The 17,386-nt window shown below is 46.5% G+C and overlaps 51 non-coding genes across 51 annotated transcripts in view; all 51 read right to left on the bottom strand.

The window, feature by feature from the left end:
- LOC138475763 (5S ribosomal RNA) overlaps positions 1–34 on the bottom strand; it is a 119-nt gene extending 85 nt beyond the window's left edge. The window contains exon 1 of the ribosomal RNA XR_011269877.1: positions 1–34. This exon is cut by the window's left edge and continues 85 nt beyond it. This is a non-coding gene — a ribosomal RNA (5S ribosomal RNA).
- Positions 35–498: 464 nt separating this feature from the next.
- Positions 499–617, bottom strand: LOC138475864 (5S ribosomal RNA). The gene has a single exon (XR_011269969.1). It is a non-coding gene; the product is annotated as a 5S ribosomal RNA (ribosomal RNA).
- A 106-nt stretch (positions 618–723) lies between these two features.
- On the bottom strand, positions 724–842 carry LOC138475762 (5S ribosomal RNA). The gene has a single exon (XR_011269876.1). It is a non-coding gene; the product is annotated as a 5S ribosomal RNA (ribosomal RNA).
- Positions 843–948: 106 nt separating this feature from the next.
- LOC138479164 (5S ribosomal RNA) lies at positions 949–1,067 on the bottom strand. The gene has a single exon (XR_011272964.1). It is a non-coding gene; the product is annotated as a 5S ribosomal RNA (ribosomal RNA).
- A 464-nt stretch (positions 1,068–1,531) lies between these two features.
- LOC138475759 (5S ribosomal RNA) lies at positions 1,532–1,650 on the bottom strand. Its single transcript, XR_011269875.1, has one exon. It is a non-coding gene; the product is annotated as a 5S ribosomal RNA (ribosomal RNA).
- A 106-nt stretch (positions 1,651–1,756) lies between these two features.
- LOC138475758 (5S ribosomal RNA) lies at positions 1,757–1,875 on the bottom strand. The gene has a single exon (XR_011269874.1). It is a non-coding gene; the product is annotated as a 5S ribosomal RNA (ribosomal RNA).
- A 464-nt stretch (positions 1,876–2,339) lies between these two features.
- On the bottom strand, positions 2,340–2,458 carry LOC138475852 (5S ribosomal RNA). Its single transcript, XR_011269958.1, has one exon. It is a non-coding gene; the product is annotated as a 5S ribosomal RNA (ribosomal RNA).
- A 107-nt stretch (positions 2,459–2,565) lies between these two features.
- On the bottom strand, positions 2,566–2,684 carry LOC138478625 (5S ribosomal RNA). Its single transcript, XR_011272475.1, has one exon. It is a non-coding gene; the product is annotated as a 5S ribosomal RNA (ribosomal RNA).
- A 106-nt stretch (positions 2,685–2,790) lies between these two features.
- Positions 2,791–2,909, bottom strand: LOC138479884 (5S ribosomal RNA). Its single transcript, XR_011273617.1, has one exon. It is a non-coding gene; the product is annotated as a 5S ribosomal RNA (ribosomal RNA).
- A 106-nt stretch (positions 2,910–3,015) lies between these two features.
- On the bottom strand, positions 3,016–3,134 carry LOC138475757 (5S ribosomal RNA). Its single transcript, XR_011269873.1, has one exon. It is a non-coding gene; the product is annotated as a 5S ribosomal RNA (ribosomal RNA).
- A 106-nt stretch (positions 3,135–3,240) lies between these two features.
- LOC138475756 (5S ribosomal RNA) lies at positions 3,241–3,359 on the bottom strand. The gene has a single exon (XR_011269872.1). It is a non-coding gene; the product is annotated as a 5S ribosomal RNA (ribosomal RNA).
- A 106-nt stretch (positions 3,360–3,465) lies between these two features.
- LOC138475755 (5S ribosomal RNA) lies at positions 3,466–3,584 on the bottom strand. The gene has a single exon (XR_011269871.1). It is a non-coding gene; the product is annotated as a 5S ribosomal RNA (ribosomal RNA).
- Positions 3,585–4,048: 464 nt separating this feature from the next.
- On the bottom strand, positions 4,049–4,167 carry LOC138475754 (5S ribosomal RNA). The gene has a single exon (XR_011269870.1). It is a non-coding gene; the product is annotated as a 5S ribosomal RNA (ribosomal RNA).
- A 106-nt stretch (positions 4,168–4,273) lies between these two features.
- On the bottom strand, positions 4,274–4,392 carry LOC138480021 (5S ribosomal RNA). Its single transcript, XR_011273742.1, has one exon. It is a non-coding gene; the product is annotated as a 5S ribosomal RNA (ribosomal RNA).
- Positions 4,393–4,498: 106 nt separating this feature from the next.
- Positions 4,499–4,617, bottom strand: LOC138477648 (5S ribosomal RNA). Its single transcript, XR_011271587.1, has one exon. It is a non-coding gene; the product is annotated as a 5S ribosomal RNA (ribosomal RNA).
- Positions 4,618–4,723: 106 nt separating this feature from the next.
- LOC138475752 (5S ribosomal RNA) lies at positions 4,724–4,842 on the bottom strand. Its single transcript, XR_011269868.1, has one exon. It is a non-coding gene; the product is annotated as a 5S ribosomal RNA (ribosomal RNA).
- Positions 4,843–5,306: 464 nt separating this feature from the next.
- LOC138477904 (5S ribosomal RNA) lies at positions 5,307–5,425 on the bottom strand. Its single transcript, XR_011271820.1, has one exon. It is a non-coding gene; the product is annotated as a 5S ribosomal RNA (ribosomal RNA).
- A 106-nt stretch (positions 5,426–5,531) lies between these two features.
- LOC138479282 (5S ribosomal RNA) lies at positions 5,532–5,650 on the bottom strand. Its single transcript, XR_011273071.1, has one exon. It is a non-coding gene; the product is annotated as a 5S ribosomal RNA (ribosomal RNA).
- A 463-nt stretch (positions 5,651–6,113) lies between these two features.
- Positions 6,114–6,232, bottom strand: LOC138478607 (5S ribosomal RNA). The gene has a single exon (XR_011272458.1). It is a non-coding gene; the product is annotated as a 5S ribosomal RNA (ribosomal RNA).
- Positions 6,233–6,338: 106 nt separating this feature from the next.
- On the bottom strand, positions 6,339–6,457 carry LOC138475751 (5S ribosomal RNA). The gene has a single exon (XR_011269867.1). It is a non-coding gene; the product is annotated as a 5S ribosomal RNA (ribosomal RNA).
- Positions 6,458–6,563: 106 nt separating this feature from the next.
- Positions 6,564–6,682, bottom strand: LOC138477886 (5S ribosomal RNA). The gene has a single exon (XR_011271804.1). It is a non-coding gene; the product is annotated as a 5S ribosomal RNA (ribosomal RNA).
- Positions 6,683–7,145: 463 nt separating this feature from the next.
- Positions 7,146–7,264, bottom strand: LOC138476833 (5S ribosomal RNA). Its single transcript, XR_011270848.1, has one exon. It is a non-coding gene; the product is annotated as a 5S ribosomal RNA (ribosomal RNA).
- Positions 7,265–7,370: 106 nt separating this feature from the next.
- LOC138475750 (5S ribosomal RNA) lies at positions 7,371–7,489 on the bottom strand. Its single transcript, XR_011269866.1, has one exon. It is a non-coding gene; the product is annotated as a 5S ribosomal RNA (ribosomal RNA).
- Positions 7,490–7,953: 464 nt separating this feature from the next.
- Positions 7,954–8,072, bottom strand: LOC138475839 (5S ribosomal RNA). Its single transcript, XR_011269946.1, has one exon. It is a non-coding gene; the product is annotated as a 5S ribosomal RNA (ribosomal RNA).
- Positions 8,073–8,178: 106 nt separating this feature from the next.
- Positions 8,179–8,297, bottom strand: LOC138475748 (5S ribosomal RNA). Its single transcript, XR_011269865.1, has one exon. It is a non-coding gene; the product is annotated as a 5S ribosomal RNA (ribosomal RNA).
- Positions 8,298–8,403: 106 nt separating this feature from the next.
- Positions 8,404–8,522, bottom strand: LOC138479163 (5S ribosomal RNA). The gene has a single exon (XR_011272963.1). It is a non-coding gene; the product is annotated as a 5S ribosomal RNA (ribosomal RNA).
- Positions 8,523–8,986: 464 nt separating this feature from the next.
- Positions 8,987–9,105, bottom strand: LOC138475747 (5S ribosomal RNA). Its single transcript, XR_011269864.1, has one exon. It is a non-coding gene; the product is annotated as a 5S ribosomal RNA (ribosomal RNA).
- Positions 9,106–9,211: 106 nt separating this feature from the next.
- LOC138475746 (5S ribosomal RNA) lies at positions 9,212–9,330 on the bottom strand. The gene has a single exon (XR_011269863.1). It is a non-coding gene; the product is annotated as a 5S ribosomal RNA (ribosomal RNA).
- Positions 9,331–9,794: 464 nt separating this feature from the next.
- LOC138475826 (5S ribosomal RNA) lies at positions 9,795–9,913 on the bottom strand. The gene has a single exon (XR_011269935.1). It is a non-coding gene; the product is annotated as a 5S ribosomal RNA (ribosomal RNA).
- Positions 9,914–10,019: 106 nt separating this feature from the next.
- On the bottom strand, positions 10,020–10,138 carry LOC138475745 (5S ribosomal RNA). The gene has a single exon (XR_011269862.1). It is a non-coding gene; the product is annotated as a 5S ribosomal RNA (ribosomal RNA).
- A 106-nt stretch (positions 10,139–10,244) lies between these two features.
- On the bottom strand, positions 10,245–10,363 carry LOC138479162 (5S ribosomal RNA). The gene has a single exon (XR_011272962.1). It is a non-coding gene; the product is annotated as a 5S ribosomal RNA (ribosomal RNA).
- Positions 10,364–10,827: 464 nt separating this feature from the next.
- Positions 10,828–10,946, bottom strand: LOC138478156 (5S ribosomal RNA). The gene has a single exon (XR_011272049.1). It is a non-coding gene; the product is annotated as a 5S ribosomal RNA (ribosomal RNA).
- A 106-nt stretch (positions 10,947–11,052) lies between these two features.
- Positions 11,053–11,171, bottom strand: LOC138475744 (5S ribosomal RNA). The gene has a single exon (XR_011269861.1). It is a non-coding gene; the product is annotated as a 5S ribosomal RNA (ribosomal RNA).
- A 106-nt stretch (positions 11,172–11,277) lies between these two features.
- LOC138479882 (5S ribosomal RNA) lies at positions 11,278–11,396 on the bottom strand. Its single transcript, XR_011273616.1, has one exon. It is a non-coding gene; the product is annotated as a 5S ribosomal RNA (ribosomal RNA).
- Positions 11,397–11,502: 106 nt separating this feature from the next.
- Positions 11,503–11,621, bottom strand: LOC138475743 (5S ribosomal RNA). Its single transcript, XR_011269860.1, has one exon. It is a non-coding gene; the product is annotated as a 5S ribosomal RNA (ribosomal RNA).
- Positions 11,622–11,727: 106 nt separating this feature from the next.
- Positions 11,728–11,846, bottom strand: LOC138475742 (5S ribosomal RNA). The gene has a single exon (XR_011269859.1). It is a non-coding gene; the product is annotated as a 5S ribosomal RNA (ribosomal RNA).
- Positions 11,847–11,952: 106 nt separating this feature from the next.
- LOC138475740 (5S ribosomal RNA) lies at positions 11,953–12,071 on the bottom strand. The gene has a single exon (XR_011269857.1). It is a non-coding gene; the product is annotated as a 5S ribosomal RNA (ribosomal RNA).
- Positions 12,072–12,535: 464 nt separating this feature from the next.
- On the bottom strand, positions 12,536–12,654 carry LOC138478894 (5S ribosomal RNA). The gene has a single exon (XR_011272718.1). It is a non-coding gene; the product is annotated as a 5S ribosomal RNA (ribosomal RNA).
- A 106-nt stretch (positions 12,655–12,760) lies between these two features.
- Positions 12,761–12,879, bottom strand: LOC138480020 (5S ribosomal RNA). The gene has a single exon (XR_011273741.1). It is a non-coding gene; the product is annotated as a 5S ribosomal RNA (ribosomal RNA).
- A 106-nt stretch (positions 12,880–12,985) lies between these two features.
- LOC138475739 (5S ribosomal RNA) lies at positions 12,986–13,104 on the bottom strand. The gene has a single exon (XR_011269856.1). It is a non-coding gene; the product is annotated as a 5S ribosomal RNA (ribosomal RNA).
- Positions 13,105–13,210: 106 nt separating this feature from the next.
- LOC138475737 (5S ribosomal RNA) lies at positions 13,211–13,329 on the bottom strand. Its single transcript, XR_011269855.1, has one exon. It is a non-coding gene; the product is annotated as a 5S ribosomal RNA (ribosomal RNA).
- A 464-nt stretch (positions 13,330–13,793) lies between these two features.
- Positions 13,794–13,912, bottom strand: LOC138477903 (5S ribosomal RNA). The gene has a single exon (XR_011271819.1). It is a non-coding gene; the product is annotated as a 5S ribosomal RNA (ribosomal RNA).
- Positions 13,913–14,018: 106 nt separating this feature from the next.
- LOC138478365 (5S ribosomal RNA) lies at positions 14,019–14,137 on the bottom strand. Its single transcript, XR_011272239.1, has one exon. It is a non-coding gene; the product is annotated as a 5S ribosomal RNA (ribosomal RNA).
- A 463-nt stretch (positions 14,138–14,600) lies between these two features.
- On the bottom strand, positions 14,601–14,719 carry LOC138478606 (5S ribosomal RNA). Its single transcript, XR_011272457.1, has one exon. It is a non-coding gene; the product is annotated as a 5S ribosomal RNA (ribosomal RNA).
- A 106-nt stretch (positions 14,720–14,825) lies between these two features.
- LOC138477875 (5S ribosomal RNA) lies at positions 14,826–14,944 on the bottom strand. Its single transcript, XR_011271794.1, has one exon. It is a non-coding gene; the product is annotated as a 5S ribosomal RNA (ribosomal RNA).
- A 106-nt stretch (positions 14,945–15,050) lies between these two features.
- Positions 15,051–15,169, bottom strand: LOC138475153 (5S ribosomal RNA). The gene has a single exon (XR_011269324.1). It is a non-coding gene; the product is annotated as a 5S ribosomal RNA (ribosomal RNA).
- A 463-nt stretch (positions 15,170–15,632) lies between these two features.
- LOC138475814 (5S ribosomal RNA) lies at positions 15,633–15,751 on the bottom strand. Its single transcript, XR_011269924.1, has one exon. It is a non-coding gene; the product is annotated as a 5S ribosomal RNA (ribosomal RNA).
- A 106-nt stretch (positions 15,752–15,857) lies between these two features.
- Positions 15,858–15,976, bottom strand: LOC138475736 (5S ribosomal RNA). The gene has a single exon (XR_011269854.1). It is a non-coding gene; the product is annotated as a 5S ribosomal RNA (ribosomal RNA).
- A 464-nt stretch (positions 15,977–16,440) lies between these two features.
- Positions 16,441–16,559, bottom strand: LOC138475802 (5S ribosomal RNA). Its single transcript, XR_011269913.1, has one exon. It is a non-coding gene; the product is annotated as a 5S ribosomal RNA (ribosomal RNA).
- A 106-nt stretch (positions 16,560–16,665) lies between these two features.
- Positions 16,666–16,784, bottom strand: LOC138479947 (5S ribosomal RNA). The gene has a single exon (XR_011273675.1). It is a non-coding gene; the product is annotated as a 5S ribosomal RNA (ribosomal RNA).
- Positions 16,785–16,890: 106 nt separating this feature from the next.
- LOC138480373 (5S ribosomal RNA) lies at positions 16,891–17,009 on the bottom strand. Its single transcript, XR_011274054.1, has one exon. It is a non-coding gene; the product is annotated as a 5S ribosomal RNA (ribosomal RNA).
- Between the last annotated feature and the right edge of the window lie 377 nt (positions 17,010–17,386).

The raw sequence follows: 17,386 nt of genomic DNA, 5'->3' as shown, positions 1-17,386 counted from the left end.
GATCGGGCGCATTCAGTGTGGTGTGGCCGTAGGCTCTAGAAATGCTAAGAATATTACTCTTATGCATTTGCATTTAGTAAGCTAAGCCATGCAGCCACTTGCAACATGATACCACGCTCATCGCTCGATCAGCGCTCGATCAGGCTCGATATATAAGACTGGTGGGCCCATTCAGGACTCCTATGTCTGGTAGGATAACTTTAATCCATCCATCCTGTTTCTGTTGCAGGGAGATGGAGAGAACAATCAACACAATAACGGCTTTCTTTCATGCCTCTTGAAGGACTCAATATTCTCTGTACTGCATTACATGTGAAAGTCGATTTATTACCCATGAACACACTACCTGTATGCTAATTATATGTAAATAGGTAGCTCCAGCCCTCATAATGTTGTCCAACATTTCCGCTATAAAACGGGATAAAATTATTTTGGAAACATACCAAATTTGAAAAGTAATTGAGAAGTTGTGCAATTACTAATCATGGAGCACAAAATAGCCTACAGCACCTGGTATTCCCAGGCGGTCTCCCATCCAGGTACTAACTAGGCCCAACACTGCTTAGCTTCCGAGATCAGACGAGATCGGGCGCATTCAGTGTGGTGTGGCCGTAGGCTCTGGTCCTAGTGAGTTTTGTACTTTTAAGCATCTAGTCGGCTAGACCTTGCAGTTTTGAAAGGCAATTGAGAAATGGCTCACTTCCTGAACTTGGAGCACAAAAAAGCCTACAGCACCTGGTATTCCCAGGCGGTCTCCCATCCAGGTACTAACTAGGCCCGACACTGCTTAGCTTCCGAGATCAGACGAGATCGGGCGCATTCAGTGTGGTGTGGCCGTAGGCTCTGGGCCTAGTGAGTTTTGTACTTTTAAGCATCTAGTCGGCTAGACCTTGCAGTTTTGAAAGGCAATTGAGAAATGGCTCACTTCCTGAACTTGGAGCACAAAAAAGCCTACAGCACCTGGTATTCCCAGGCGGTCTCCCATCCAGGTACTAACTAGGCCCGACACTGCTTAGCTTCCGAGATCAGACGAGATCGGGCGCATTCAGTCTGGTGTGGCCGTAGGCTCTAGTAATGCTAAGAATATTACTCTTATGCATTTGCATTTAGTAAGCTAAGCCATGCAGCCACTTGCAACATGATACCACGCTCATCGCTCGATCAGCGCTCGATCAGGCGAGATATATAAGACTGGTGGGCCCATTCAGGACTCCTATGTCTGGTAGGATAACTTTAATCCATCCATCCTGTTTCTGTTGCAGGGAGGTGGAGAGAACAATCAACACAATAACGGCTTTCTTTCATGCCTCTTGAAGGACTCAATATTCTCTGTACTGCATTACATGTGAAAGTCGATTTATTACCCATGAACACACTACCTGTATGCTAATTATATGTAAATAGGTAGCTCCAGCCCTCATAATGTTGTCCAACATTTCCGCTATAAAACGGGATAAAATTATTTTGGAAACATACCAAATTTGAAAAGTAATTGAGAAGTTGTGCAATTACTAATCATGGAGCACAAAATAGCCTACAGCACCTGGTATTCCCAGGCGGTCTCCCATCCAGGTACTAACTAGGCCCGACACTGCTTAGCTTCCGAGATCAGACGAGATCGGGCGCATTCAGTGTGGTGTGGCCGTAGGCTCTGGGCCTAGTGAGTTTTGTACTTTTAAGCATCTAGTCGGCTAGACCTTGCAGTTTTGAAAGGCAATTGAGAAATGGCTCACTTCCTGAACTTGGAGCACAAAAAAGCCTACAGCACCTGGTATTCCCAGGCGGTCTCCCATCCAGGTACTAACTAGGCCCGACACTGCTTAGCTTCCGAGATCAGACGAGATCGGGCGCATTCAGTGTGGTGTGGCCGTAGGCTCTAGAAATGCTAAGAATATTACTCTTATGCATTTGCATTTAGTAAGCTAAGCCATGCAGCCACTTGCAACATGATACCACGCTCATCGCTCGATCAGCGCTCGATCAGGCTCGATATATAAGACTGGTGGGCCCATTCAGGACTCCTATGTCTGGTAGGATAACTTTAATCCATCCATCCTGTTTCTGTTGCAGGGAGATGGAGAGAACAATCAACACAATAACGGCTTTCTTTCATGCCTCTTGAAGGACTCAATATTCTCTGTACTGCATTACATGTGAAAGTCGATTTATTACCCATGAACACACTACCTGTATGCTAATTATATGTAAATAGGTAGCTCCAGCCCTCATAATGTTGTCCAACATTTCCGCTATAAAACGGGATAAAATTATTTTGGAAACATACCAAATTTGAAAAGTAATTGAGAAGTTGTGCAATTACTAATCATGGAGCACAAAATAGCCTACAGCACCTGGTATTCCCAGGCGGTCTCCCATCCAGGTACTAACTAGGCCCAACACTGCTTAGCTTCCGAGATCAGACGAGATCGGGCGCATTCAGTGTGGTGTGGCCGTAGGCTCTGGTCCTAGTGAGTTTTGTACTTTTAAGCATCTAGTCGGCTAGACCTTGCAGTTTTGAAAGGCAATTGAGAAATGGCTCACTTCCTGAACTTGGAGCACAAAAAAAGCCTACAGCACCTGGTATTCCCAGGCGGTCTCCCATCCAGGTACTAACTAGACCCGACACTGCTTAGCTTCCGAGATCAGACGAGATCGGGCGCATTCAGTGTGGTGTGGCCGTAGGCTCTGGTCCTAGTGAGTTTTGTACTTTTAAGCATCTAGTCGGCTAGACCTTGCAGTTTTGAAAGGCAATTGAGAAATGGCTCACTTCCTGAACTTGGAGCACAAAAAAGCCTACAGCACCTGGTATTCCCAGGCCGTCTCCCATCCAGGTACTAATTAGGCCCGACACTGCTTAGCTTCCGAGATCAGACGAGATCGGGCGCATTCAGTGTGGTGTGGCCGTAGGCTCTGGTCCTAGTGAGTTTTGTACTTTTAAGCATCTAGTCGGCTAGACCTTGCAGTTTTGAAAGGCAATTGAGAAATGGCTCACTTCCTGAACTTGGAGCACAAAAAAGCCTACAGCACCTGGTATTCCCAGGCGGTCTCCCATCCAGGTACTAACTAGGCCCGACACTGCTTAGCTTCCGAGATCAGACGAGATCGGGCGCATTCAGTGTGGTGTGGCCGTAGGCTCTGGTCCTAGTGAGTTTTGTACTTTTAAGCATCTAGTCGGCTAGACCTTGCAGTTTTGAAAGGCAATTGAGAAATGGCTCACTTCCTGAACTTGGAGCACAAAAAAGCCTACAGCACCTGGTATTCCCAGGCGGTCTCCCATCCAGGTACTAACTAGGCCCGACACTGCTTAGCTTCCGAGATCAGACGAGATCGGGCGCATTCAGTGTGGTGTGGCCGTAGGCTCTGGGCCTAGTGAGTTTTGTACTTTTAAGCATCTAGTCGGCTAGACCTTGCAGTTTTGAAAGGCAATTGAGAAATGGCTCACTTCCTGAACTTGGAGCACAAGAAAGCCTACAGCACCTGGTATTCCCAGGCGGTCTCCCATCCAGGTACTAACTAGGCCCGACACTGCTTAGCTTCCGAGATCAGACGAGATCGGGCGCATTCAGTGTGGTGTGGCCGTAGGCTCGAGTAATGCTAAGAATATTACTCTAATGCATTTGCATTTAGTAAGCTAAGCCATGCAGCCACTTGCAACATGATACCACGCTCATCGCTCGATCAGCGCTTGATCAGGCGAGATATATAAGACTGGTGGGCCCATTCAGGACTCCTATGTCTGGTAGGATAACTTTAATCCATCCATCCTGTTTCTGTTGCAGGGAGGTGGAGAGAACAATCAACACAATAACGGCTTTCTTTCATGCCTCTTGAAGGACTCAATATTCTCTGTACTGCATTACATGTGAAAGTCGATTTATTACCCATGAACACACTACCTGTATGCTAATTATATGTAAATAGGTAGCTCCAGCCCTCATAATGTTGTCCAACATTTCCGCTATAAAACGGGATAAAATTATTTTGGAAACATACCAAATTTGAAAAGTAATTGAGAAGTTGCGCAATTACTAATCATGGAGCACAAAATAGCCTACAGCACCTGGTATTCCCAGGCGGTCTCCCATCCAGGTACTAACTAGGCCCGACACTGCTTAGCTTCCGAGATCAGACGAGATCGGGCGCATTCAGTGTGGTGTGGCCGTAGGCTCTGGGCCTAGTGAGTTTTGTACTTTTAAGCATCTAGTCGGCTAGACCTTGCAGTTTTGAAAGGCAATTGAGAAATGGCTCACTTCCTGAACTTGGAGCACAAAAAAGCCTACAGCACCTGGTATTCCCAGGCAGTCTCCCATCCAGGTACTAACTAGGCCCGACACTGCTTAGCTTCTGAGATCAGACGAGATCGGGCGCATTCAGTGTGGTGTGGCCGTAGGCTCTGGTCCTAGTGAGTTTTGTACTTTTAAGCATCTAGTCGGCTAGACCTTGCAGTTTTGAAAGGCAATTGAGAAATGGCTCACTTCCTGAACTTGGAGCACAAAAAAGCCTACAGCACCTTGTATTCCCAGGCGGTCTCCCATCCAGGTACTAACTAGGCCCGACACTGCTTAGCTTCCGAGATCAGACGGGATCGGGCGCATTCAGTGTGGTGTGGCCGTAGGCTCTGGGCCTAGTGAGTTTTGTACTTTTAAGCATCTAGTCGGCTAGACCTTGCAGTTTTGAAAGGCAATTGAGAAATGGCTCACTTCCTGAACTTGGAGCACAAAAAAGCCTACAGCACCTGGTATTCCCAGGCGGTCTCCCATCCAGGTACTAACTAGGCCCGACACTGCTTAGCTTCCGAGATCAGACGAGATCGGGCGCATTCAGTGTGGTGTGGCCGTAGGCTCTAGAAATGCTAAGAATATTACTCTTATGCATTTGCATTTAGTAAGCTAAGCCATGCAGCCACTTGCAACATGATACCACGCTCATCGCTCGATCAGCGCTTGATCAGGCGAGATATATAAGACTGGTGGGCCCATTCAGGACTCCTATGTCTGGTAGGATAACTTTAATCCATCCATCCTGTTTCTGTTGCAGGGAGGTGGAGAGAACAATCAACACAATAACGGCTTTCTTTCATGCCTCTTGAAGGACTCAATATTCTCTGTACTGCATTACATGTGAAAGTCGATTTATTACCCATGAACACACTACCTGTATGCTAATTATATGTAAATAGGTAGCTCCAGCCCTCATAATGTTGTCCAACATTTCCGCTATAAAACGGGATAAAATTATTTTGGAAACATACCAAATTTGAAAAGTAATTGAGAAGTTGCGCAATTACTAATCATGGAGCACAAAATAGCCTACAGCACCTGGTATTCCCAGGCGGTCTCCCATCCAGGTACTAACTAGGCCCGACACTGCTTCGCTTCCGAGATCAGACGAGATCGGGCGCATTCAGTGTGGTGTGGCCGTAGGCTCTGGGCCTAGTGAGTTTTGTACTTTTAAGCATCTAGTCGGCTAGACCTTGCAGTTTTGAAAGGCAATTGAGAAATGGCTCACTTCCTGAACTTGGAGCACAAAAAAGCCTACAGCACCTGGTATTCCCAGGCAGTCTCCCATCCAGGTACTAACTAGGCCCGACACTGCTTAGCTTCCGAGATCAGACGAGATCGGGCACATTCAGTGTGGTGTGGCCGTAGGCTCTAGAAATGCTAAGAATATTACTCTTATGCATTTGCATTTAGTAAGCTAAGCCATGCAGCCACTTGCAACATGATACCACGCTCATCGCTCGATCAGGCTCGATCAGGCGAGATATATAAGACTGGTGGGCCCATTCAGGACTCCTACGTCTGGTAGGATAACTTTAATCCATCCATCCTGTTTCTGTTGCAGGGAGGTGGAGAGAACAATCAACACAATAACGGCTTTCTTTCATGCCTCTTGAAGGACTCAATATTCTCTGTACTGCATTACATGTGAAAGTCGATTTATTACCCATGAACACACTACCTGTATGCTAATTATATGTAAATAGGTAGCTCCAGCCCTCATAATGTTGTCCAACATTTCCGCTATAAAACGGGATAAAATTATTTTGGAAACATACCAAATTTGAAAAGTAATTGAGAAGTTGTGCAATTACTAATCATGGAGCACAAAATAGCCTACAGCACCTGGTATTCCCAGGCGGTCTCCCATCCACGTACTAACTAGGCCCGACACTGCTTAGCTTCCGAGATCAGACGAGATCGGGCGCATTCAGTGTGGTGTGGCCGTAGGCTCTGGGCCTAGTGAGTTTTGTACTTTTAAGCATCTAGTCGGCTAGACCTTGCAGTTTTGAAAGGCAATTGAGAAATGGCTCACTTCCTGAACTTGGAGCACAAAAAAGCCTACAGCACCTGGTATTCCCAGGCGGTCTCCCATCCAGGTACTAACTAGGCCCGACACTGCTTAGCTTCCGAGATCAGACGAGATCGGGCGCATTCAGTGTGGTGTGGCCGTAGGCTCTGGGCCTAGTGAGTTTTGTACTTTTAAGCATCTAGTCGGCTAGTCCTTGCAGTTTTGAAAGGCAATTGAGAAATGGCTCACTTCCTGAACTTGGAGCACAAAAAAGCCTACAGCACCTGGTATTCCCAGGCGGTCTCCCAGCCAGGTACTAACTAGGCCCGACACTGCTTAGCTTCCGAGATCAGACGAGATCGGGCGCATTCAGTGTGGTGTGGCCGTAGGCTCTAGAAATGCTAAGAATATTACTCTTATGCATTTGCATTTAGTAAGCTAAGCCATGCAGCCACTTGCAACATGATACCACGCTCATCGCTCGATCAGGCTCGATCAGGCGAGATATATAAGACTGGTGGGCCCATTCAGGACTCCTATGTCTGGTAGGATAACTTTAATCCATCCATCCTGTTTCTGTTGCAGGGAGGTGGAGAGAACAATCAACACAATAACGGCTTTCTTTCATGCCTCTTGAAGGACTCAATATTCTCTGTACTGCATTACATGTGAAAGTCGATTTATTACCCATGAACACACTACCTGTATGCTAATTATATGTAAATAGGTAGCTCCAGCCCTCATAATGTTGTCCAACATTTCCGCTATAAAACGGGATAAAATTATTTTGGAAACATACCAAATTTGAAAAGTAATTGAGAAGTTGTGCAATTACTAATCATGGAGCACAAAATAGCCTACAGCACCTGGTATTCCCAGGTGGTCTCCCATCCAGGTACTAACTAGGCCCGACACTGCTTAGCTTCCGAGATCAGACGAGATCGGGCGCATTCAGTGTGGTGTGGCCGTAGGCTCTGGGCCTAGTGAGTTTTGTACTTTTAAGCATCTAGTCGGCTAGACCTTGCAGTTTTGAAAGGCAATTGAGAAATGGCTCACTTCCTGAACTTGGAGCACAAAAAAGCCTACAGCACCTGGTATTCCCAGGCGGTCTCCCATCCAGGTACTAACTAGGCCCGACACTGCTTAGCTTCCGAGATCAGACGAGATCGGGCGCATTCAGTGTGGTGTGGCCGTAGGCTCTAGAAATGCTAAGAATATTACTCTTATGCATTTGCATTTAGTAAGCTAAGCCATGCAGCCACTTGCAACATGATACCACGCTCATCGCTCGATCAGCGCTCGATCAGGCTCGATATATAAGACTGGTGGGCCCATTAAGGACTCCTATGTCTGGTAGGATAACTTTAATCCATCCATCCTGTTTCTGTTGCAGGGAGATGGAGAGAACAATCAACACAATAACGGCTTTCTTTCATGCCTCTTGAAGGACTCAATATTCTCTGTACTGCATTACATGTGAAAGTCGATTTATTACCCATGAACACACTACCTGTATGCTAATTATATGTAAATAGGTAGCTCCAGCCCTCATAATGTTGTCCAACATTTCCGCTATAAAACGGGATAAAATTATTTTGGAAACATACCAAATTTGAAAAGTAATTGAGAAGTTGTGCAATTACTAATCATGGAGCACAAAATAGCCTACAGCACCTGGTATTCCCAGGCGGTCTCCCATCCAGGTACTAACTAGGCCCAACACTGCTTAGCTTCCGAGATCAGACGAGATCGGGCGCATTCAGTGTGGTGTGGCCGTAGGCTCTGGTCCTAGTGAGTTTTGTACTTTTAAGCATCTAGTCGGCTAGACCTTGCAGTTTTGAAAGGCAATTGAGAAATGGCTCACTTCCTGAACTTGGAGCACAAAAAAGCCTACAGCACCTGGTATTCCCAGGCGGTCTCCCATCCAGGTACTAACTAGGCCCGACACTGCTTAGCTTCCGAGATCAGACGAGATCGGGCGCATTCAGTGTGGTGTGGCCGTAGGCTCTGGGCCTAGTGAGTTTTGTACTTTTAAGCATCTAGTCGGCTAGACCTTGCAGTTTTGAAAGGCAATTGAGAAATGGCTCACTTCCTGAACTTGGAGCACAAAAAAGCCTACAGCACCTGGTATTCCCAGGCGGTCTCCCATCCAGGTACTAACTAGGCCCGACACTGCTTAGCTTCCGAGATCAGACGAGATCGGGCGCATTCAGTCTGGTGTGGCCGTAGGCTCTATTAATGCTAAGAATATTACTCTTATGCATTTGCATTTAGTAAGCTAAGCCATGCAGCCACTTGCAACATGATACCACGCTCATCGCTCGATCAGCGCTCGATCAGGCGAGATATATAAGACTGGTGGGCCCATTCAGGACTCCTATGTCTGGTAGGATAACTTTAATCCATCCATCCTGTTTCTGTTGCAGGGAGGTGGAGAGAACAATCAACACAATAACGGCTTTCTTTCATGCCTCTTGAAGGACTCAATATTCTCTGTACTGCATTACATGTGAAAGTCGATTTATTACCCATGAACACACTACCTGTATGCTAATTATATGTAAATAGGTAGCTCCAGCCCTCATAATGTTGTCCAACATTTCCGCTATAAAACGGGATAAAATTATTTTGGAAACATACCAAATTTGAAAAGTAATTGAGAAGTTGTGCAATTACTAATCATGGAGCACAAAATAGCCTACAGCACCTGGTATTCCCAGGCGGTCTCCCATCCAGGTACTAACTAGGCCCGACACTGCTTAGCTTCCGAGATCAGACGAGATCGGGCGCATTCAGTGTGGTGTGGCCGTAGGCTCTGGGCCTAGTGAGTTTTGTACTTTTAAGCATCTAGTCGGCTAGACCTTGCAGTTTTGAAAGGCAATTGAGAAATGGCTCACTTCCTGAACTTGGAGCACAAAAAAGCCTACAGCACCTGGTATTCCCAGGCGGTCTCCCATCCAGGTACTAACTAGGCCCGACACTGCTTAGCTTCCGAGATCAGACGAGATCGGGCGCATTCAGTGTGGTGTGGCCGTAGGCTCTAGAAATGCTAAGAATATTACTCTTATGCATTTGCATTTAGTAAGCTAAGCCATGCAGCCACTTGCAACATGATACCACGCTCATCGCTCGATCAGCGCTCGATCAGGCTCGATATATAAGACTGGTGGGCCCATTCAGGACTCCTATGTCTGGTAGGATAACTTTAATCCATCCATCCTGTTTCTGTTGCAGGGAGATGGAGAGAACAATCAACACAATAACGGCTTTCTTTCATGCCTCTTGAAGGACTCAATATTCTCTGTACTGCATTACATGTGAAAGTCGATTTATTACCCATGAACACACTACCTGTATGCTAATTATATGTAAATAGGTAGCTCCAGCCCTCATAATGTTGTCCAACATTTCCGCTATAAAACGGGATAAAATTATTTTGGAAACATACCAAATTTGAAAAGTAATTGAGAAGTTGTGCAATTACTAATCATGGAGCACAAAATAGCCTACAGCACCTGGTATTCCCAGGCGGTCTCCCATCCAGGTACTAACTAGGCCCAACACTGCTTAGCTTCCGAGATCAGACGAGATCGGGCGCATTCAGTGTGGTGTGGCCGTAGGCTCTGGTCCTAGTGAGTTTTGTACTTTTAAGCATCTAGTCGGCTAGACCTTGCAGTTTTGAAAGGCAATTGAGAAATGGCTCACTTCCTGAACTTGGAGCACAAAAAAGCCTACAGCACCTGGTATTCCCAGGCGGTCTCCCATCCAGGTACTAACTAGGCCCGACACTGCTTAGCTTCCGAGATCAGACGAGATCGGGCGCATTCAGTGTGGTGTGGCCGTAGGCTCTGGGCCTAGTGAGTTTTGTACTTTTAAGCATCTAGTCGGCTAGACCTTGCAGTTTTGAAAGGCAATTGAGAAATGGCTCACTTCCTGAACTTGGAGCACAAAAAAGCCTACAGCACCTGGTATTCCCAGGCGGTCTCCCATCCAGGTACTAACTAGGCCCGACACTGCTTAGCTTCCGAGATCAGACGAGATCGGGCGCATTCAGTCTGGTGTGGCCGTAGGCTCTAGTAATGCTAAGAATATTACTCTTATGCATTTGCATTTAGTAAGCTAAGCCATGCAGCCACTTGCAACATGATACCACGCTCATCGCTCGATCAGCGCTCGATCAGGCGAGATATATAAGACTGGTGGGCCCATTCAGGACTCCTATGTCTGGTAGGATAACTTTAATCCATCCATCCTGTTTCTGTTGCAGGGAGGTGGAGAGAACAATCAACACAATAACGGCTTTCTTTCATGCCTCTTGAAGGACTCAATATTCTCTGTACTGCATTACATGTGAAAGTCGATTTATTACCCATGAACACACTACCTGTATGCTAATTATATGTAAATAGGTAGCTCCAGCCCTCATAATGTTGTCCAACATTTCCGCTATAAAACGGGATAAAATTATTTTGGAAACATACCAAATTTGAAAAGTAATTGAGAAGTTGTGCAATTACTAATCATGGAGCACAAAATAGCCTACAGCACCTGGTATTCCCAGGCGGTCTCCCATCCAGGTACTAACTAGGCCCGACACTACTTAGCTTCCGAGATCAGACGAGATCGGGCGCATTCAGTGTGGTGTGGCCGTAGGCTCTGGGCCTAGTGAGTTTTGTACTTTTAAGCATCTAGTCGGCTAGACCTTGCAGTTTTGAAAGGCAATTGAGAAATGGCTCACTTCCTGAACTTGGAGCACAAAAAAGCCTACAGCACCTGGTATTCCCAGGCGGTCTCCCATCCAGGTACTAACTAGGCCCGACACTGCTTAGCTTCCGAGATCAGACGAGATCGGGCGCATTCAGTGTGGTGTGGCCGTAGGCTCTGGTCCTAGTGAGTTTTGTACTTTTAAGCATCTAGTCGGCTAGACCTTGCAGTTTTGAAAGGCAATTGAGAAATGGCTCACTTCCTGAACTTGGAGCACAAAAAAGCCTACAGCACCTGGTATTCCCAGGCCGTCTCCCATCCAGGTACTAATTAGGCCCGACACTGCTTAGCTTCCGAGATCAGACGAGATCGGGCGCATTCAGTGTGGTGTGGCCGTAGGCTCTGGTCCTAGTGAGTTTTGTACTTTTAAGCATCTAGTCGGCTAGACCTTGCAGTTTTGAAAGGCAATTGAGAAATGGCTCACTTCCTGAACTTGGAGCACAAAAAAGCCTACAGCACCTGGTATTCCCAGGCGGTCTCCCATCCAGGTACTAACTAGGCCCGACACTGCTTAGCTTCCGAGATCAGACGAGATCGGGCGCATTCAGTGTGGTGTGGCCGTAGGCTCTGGTCCTAGTGAGTTTTGTACTTTTAAGCATCTAGTCGGCTAGACCTTGCAGTTTTGAAAGGCAATTGAGAAATGGCTCACTTCCTGAACTTGGAGCACAAAAAAGCCTACAGCACCTGGTATTCCCAGGCGGTCTCCCATCCAGGTACTAACTAGGCCCGACACTGCTTAGCTTCCGAGATCAGACGAGATCGGGCGCATTCAGTGTGGTGTGGCCGTAGGCTCTGGGCCTAGTGAGTTTTGTACTTTTAAGCATCTAGTCGGCTAGACCTTGCAGTTTTGAAAGGCAATTGAGAAATGGCTCACTTCCTGAACTTGGAGCACAAAAAAGCCTACAGCACCTGGTATTCCCAGGCGGTCTCCCATCCAGGTACTAACTAGGCCCGACACTGCTTAGCTTCCGAGATCAGACGAGATCGGGCGCATTCAGTGTGGTGTGGCCGTAGGCTCGAGTAATGCTAAGAATATTACTCTAATGCATTTGCATTTAGTAAGCTAAGCCATGCAGCCACTTGCAACATGATACCACGCTCATCGCTCGATCAGCGCTTGATCAGGCGAGATATATAAGACTGGTGGGCCCATTCAGGACTCCTATGTCTGGTAGGATAACTTTAATCCATCCATCCTGTTTCTGTTGCAGGGAGGTGGAGAGAACAATCAGCACAATAACGGCTTTCTTTCATGCCTCTTGAAGGACTCAATATTCTCTGTACTGCATTACATGTGAAAGTCGATTTATTACCCATGAACACACTACCTGTATGCTAATTATATGTAAATAGGTAGCTCCAGCCCTCATAATGTTGTCCAACATTTCCGCTATAAAACGGGATAAAATTATTTTGGAAACATACCAAATTTGAAAAGTAATTGAGAAGTTGCGCAATTACTAATCATGGAGCACAAAATAGCCTACAGCACCTGGTATTCCCAGGCGGTCTCCCATCCAGGTACTAACTAGGCCTGACACTGCTTAGCTTCCGAGATCAGACGAGATCGGGCGCATTCAGTGTGGTGTGGCCGTAGGCTCTGGGCCTAGTGAGTTTTGTACTTTTAAGCATCTAGTCGGCTAGACCTTGCAGTTTTGAAAGGCAATTGAGAAATGGCTCACTTCCTGAACTTGGAGCACAAAAAAGCCTACAGCACCTGGTATTCCCAGGCAGTCTCCCATCCAGGTACTAACTAGGCCCGACACTGCTTAGCTTCTGAGATCAGACGAGATCGGGCGCATTCAGTGTGGTGTGGCCGTAGGCTCTGGTCCTAGTGAGTTTTGTACTTTTAAGCATCTAGTCGGCTAGACCTTGCAGTTTTGAAAGGCAATTGAGAAATGGCTCACTTCCTGAACTTGGAGCACAAAAAAGCCTACAGCACCTGGTATTCCCAGGCGGTCTCCCATCCAGGTACTAACTAGGCCCGACACTGCTTAGCTTCCGAGATCAGACGAGATCGGGCGCATTCAGTGTGGTGTGGCCGTAGGCTCTGGGCCTAGTGAGTTTTGTACTTTTAATCATCTAGTCGGCTAGACCTTGCAGTTTTGAAAGGCAATTGAGAAATGGCTCACTTCCTGAACTTGGAGCACAAAAAAGCCTACAGCACCTGGTATTCCCAGGCGGTCTCCCATCCAGGTACTAACTAGGCCCGACACTGCTTAGCTTCCGAGATCAGACGAGATCGGGCGCATTCAGTGTGGTGTGGCCGTAGGCTCTAGAAATGCTAAGAATATTACTCTTATGCATTTGCATTTAGTAAGCTAAGCCATGCAGCCACTTGCAACATGATACCACGCTCATCGCTCGATCAGCGCTTGATCAGGCGAGATATATAAGACTGGTGGGCCCATTCAGGACTCCTATGTCTGGTAGGATAACTTTAATCCATCCATCCTGTTTCTGTTGCAGGGAGGTGGAGAGAACAATCAACACAATAACGGCTTTCTTTCATGCCTCTTGAAGGACTCAATATTCTCTGTACTGCATTACATGTGAAAGTCGATTTATTACCCATGAACACACTACCTGTATGCTAATTATATGTAAATAGGTAGCTCCAGCCCTCATAATGTTGTCCAACATTTCCGCTATAAAACGGGATAAAATTATTTTGGAAACATACCAAATTTGAAAAGTAATTGAGAAGTTGCGCAATTACTAATCATGGAGCACAAAATAGCCTACAGCACCTGGTATTCCCAGGCGGTCTCCCATCCAGGTACTAACTAGGCCCGACACTGCTTCGCTTCCGAGATCAGACGAGATCGGGCGCATTCAGTGTGGTGTGGCCGTAGGCTCTGGGCCTAGTGAGTTTTGTACTTTTAAGCATCTAGTCGGCTAGACCTTGCAGTTTTGAAAGGCAATTGAGAAATGGCTCACTTCCTGAACTTGGAGCACAAAAAAGCCTACAGCACCTGGTATTCCCAGGCAGTCTCCCATCCAGGTACTAACTAGGCCCGACACTGCTTAGCTTCCGAGATCAGACGAGATCGGGCGCATTCAGTGTGGTGTGGCCGTAGGCTCTAGAAATGCTAAGAATATTACTCTTATGCATTTGCATTTAGTAAGCTAAGCCATGCAGCCACTTGCAACATGATACCACGCTCATCGCTCGATCAGGCTCGATCAGGCGAGATATATAAGACTGGTGGGCCCATTCAGGACTCCTATGTCTGGTAGGATAACTTTAATCCATCCATCCTGTTTCTGTTGCAGGGAGGTGGAGAGAACAATCAACACAATAACGGCTTTCTTTCATGCCTCTTGAAGGACTCAATATTCTCTGTACTGCATTACATGTGAAAGTCGATTTATTACCCATGAACACACTACCTGTATGCTAATTATATGTAAATAGGTAGCTCCAGCCCTCATAATGTTGTCCAACATTTCCGCTATAAAACGGGATAAAATTATTTTGGAAACATACCAAATTTGAAAAGTAATTGAGAAGTTGTGCAATTACTAATCATGGAGCACAAAATAGCCTACAGCACCTGGTATTCCCAGGCGGTCTCCCATCCACGTACTAACTAGGCCCGACACTGCTTAGCTTCCGAGATCAGACGAGATCGGGCGCATTCAGTGTGGTGTGGCCGTAGGCTCTGGGCCTAGTGAGTTTTGTACTTTTAAGCATCTAGACGGCTAGACCTTGCAGTTTTGAAAGGCAATTGAGAAATGGCTCACTTCCTGAACTTGGAGCACAAAAAAGCCTACAGCACCTGATATTCCCAGGCGGTCTCCCATCCAGGTACTAACTAGGCCCGACACTGCTTAGCTTCCGAGATCAGACGAGATCGGGCGCATTCAGTGTGGTGTGGCCGTAGGCTCTGGGCCTAGTGAGTTTTGTACTTTTAAGCATCTAGTCGGCTAGACCTTGCAGTTTTGAAAGGCAATTGAGAAATGGCTCACTTCCTGAACTTGGAGCACAAAAAAGCCTACAGCACCTGGTATTCCCAGGCGGTCTCCCATCCAGGTACTAACTAGGCCCGACACTGCTTAGCTTCCGAGATCAGATGAGATCGGGCGCATTCAGTGTGGTGTGGCCGTAGGCTCTAGAAATGCTAAGAATATTACTCTTATGCATTTGCATTTAGTAAGCTAAGCCATGCAGCCACTTGCAACATGATACCACGCTCATCGCTCGATCAGGCTCGATCAGGCGAGATATATAAGACTGGTGGGCCCATTCAGGACTCCTATGTCTGGTAGGATAACTTTAATCCATCCATCCTGTTTCTGTTGCAGGGAGGTGGAGAGAACAATCAACACAATAACGGCTTTCTTTCATGCCTCTTGAAGGACTCAATATTCTCTGTACTGCATTACATGTGAAAGTCGATTTATTACCCATGAACACACTACCTGTATGCTAATTATATGTAAATAGGTAGCTCCAGCCCTCATAATGTTGTCCAACATTTCCGCTATAAAACGGGATAAAATTATTTTGGAAACATACCAAATTTGAAAAGTAATTGAGAAGTTGTGCAATTACTAATCATGGAGCACAAAATAGCCTACAGCACCTGGTATTCCCAGGCGGTCTCCCATCCAGGTACTAACTAGGCCCAACACTGCTTAGCTTCCGAGATCAGACGAGATCGGGCGCATTCAGTGTGGTGTGGCCGTAGGCTCTGGGCCTAGTGAGTTTTGTACTTTTAAGCATCTAGTCGGCTAGACCTTGCAGTTTTGAAAGGCAATTGAGAAATGGCTCACTTCCTGAACTTGGAGCACAAAAAAGCCTACAGCACCTGGTATTCCCAGGCGGTCTCCCATCCAGGTACTAACTAGGCCCGACACTGCTTAGCTTCCGAGATCAGACGAGATCGGGCGCATTCAGTGTGGTGTGGCCGTAGGCTCTAGAAATGCTAAGAATATTACTCTTATGCATTTGCATTTAGTAAGCTAAGCCATGCAGCCACTTGCAACATGATACCACGCTCATCGCTCGATCAGCGCTCGATCAGGCTCGATATATAAGACTGGTGGGCCCATTCAGGACTCCTATGTCTGGTAGGATAACTTTAATCCATCCATCCTGTTTCTGTTGCAGGGAGATGGAGAGAACAATCAACACAATAACGGCTTTCTTTCATGCCTCTTGAAGGACTCAATATTCTCTGTACTGCATTACATGTGAAAGTCGATTTATTACCCATGAACACACTACCTGTATGCTAATTATATGTAAATAGGTAGCTCCAGCCCTCATAATGTTGTCCAACATTTCCGCTATAAAACGGGATAAAATTATTTTGGAAACATACCAAATTTGAAAAGTAATTGAGAAGTTGTGCAATTACTAATCATGGAGCACAAAATAGCCTACAGCACCTGGTATTCCCAGGCGGTCTCCCATCCAGGTACTAACTAGGCCCAACACTGCTTAGCTTCCGAGATCAGACGAGATCGGGCGCATTCAGTGTGGTGTGGCCGTAGGCTCTGGTCCTAGTGAGTTTTGTACTTTTAAGCATCTAGTCGGCTAGACCTTGCAGTTTTGAAAGGCAATTGAGAAATGGCTCACTTCCTGAACTTGGAGCACAAAAAAGCCTACAGCACCTGGTATTCCCAGGCCGTCTCCCAACCAGGTACTAACTAGGCCCGACACTGCTTAGCTTCCGAGATCAGACGAGATCGGGCGCATTCAGTGTGGTGTGGCCGTAGGCTCTGGGCCTAGTGAGTTTTGTACTTTTAAGCATCTAGTCGGCTAGACCTTGCAGTTTTGAAAGGCAATTGAGAAATGGCTCACTTCCTGAACTTGGAGCACAAAAAAGCCTACAGCACCTGGTATTCCCAGGCGGTCTCACATCCAGGTACTAACTAGGCCCGACACTGCTTAGCTTCCGAGATCAGACGAGATCGGGCGCATTCAGTCTGGTGTGGCCGTAGGCTCTAGTAATGCTAAGAATATTACTCTTATGCATTTGCATTTAGTAAGCTAAGCCATGCAGCCACTTGCAACATGATACCACGCTCATCGCTCGATCAGCGCTCGATCAGGCGAGATATATAAGACTGGTGGGCCCATTCAGGACTCCTATGTCTGGTAGGATAACTTTAATCCATCCATCCTGTTTCTGTTGCAGGGAGGTGGAGAGAACAATCAACACAATAACGGCTTTCTTTCATGCCTCTTGAAGGACTCAATATTCTCTGTACTGCATTACATGTGAAAGTCGATTTATTACCCATGAACACACTACCTGTATGCTAATTATATGTAAATAGGTAGCTCCAGCCCTCATAATGTTGTCCAACATTTCCGCTA

This window comes from Ambystoma mexicanum, chromosome 8 (assembly GCF_040938575.1).
Source record: "Ambystoma mexicanum isolate Mex_15411 chromosome 8, UKY_AmexF1_1, whole genome shotgun sequence".
NCBI lineage: Eukaryota > Metazoa > Chordata > Amphibia > Caudata > Ambystomatidae > Ambystoma > Ambystoma mexicanum.
The sequence above is the reverse complement of the archived record's forward strand: the minus strand, read 5'-3'. Positions and strand labels throughout refer to the sequence as shown.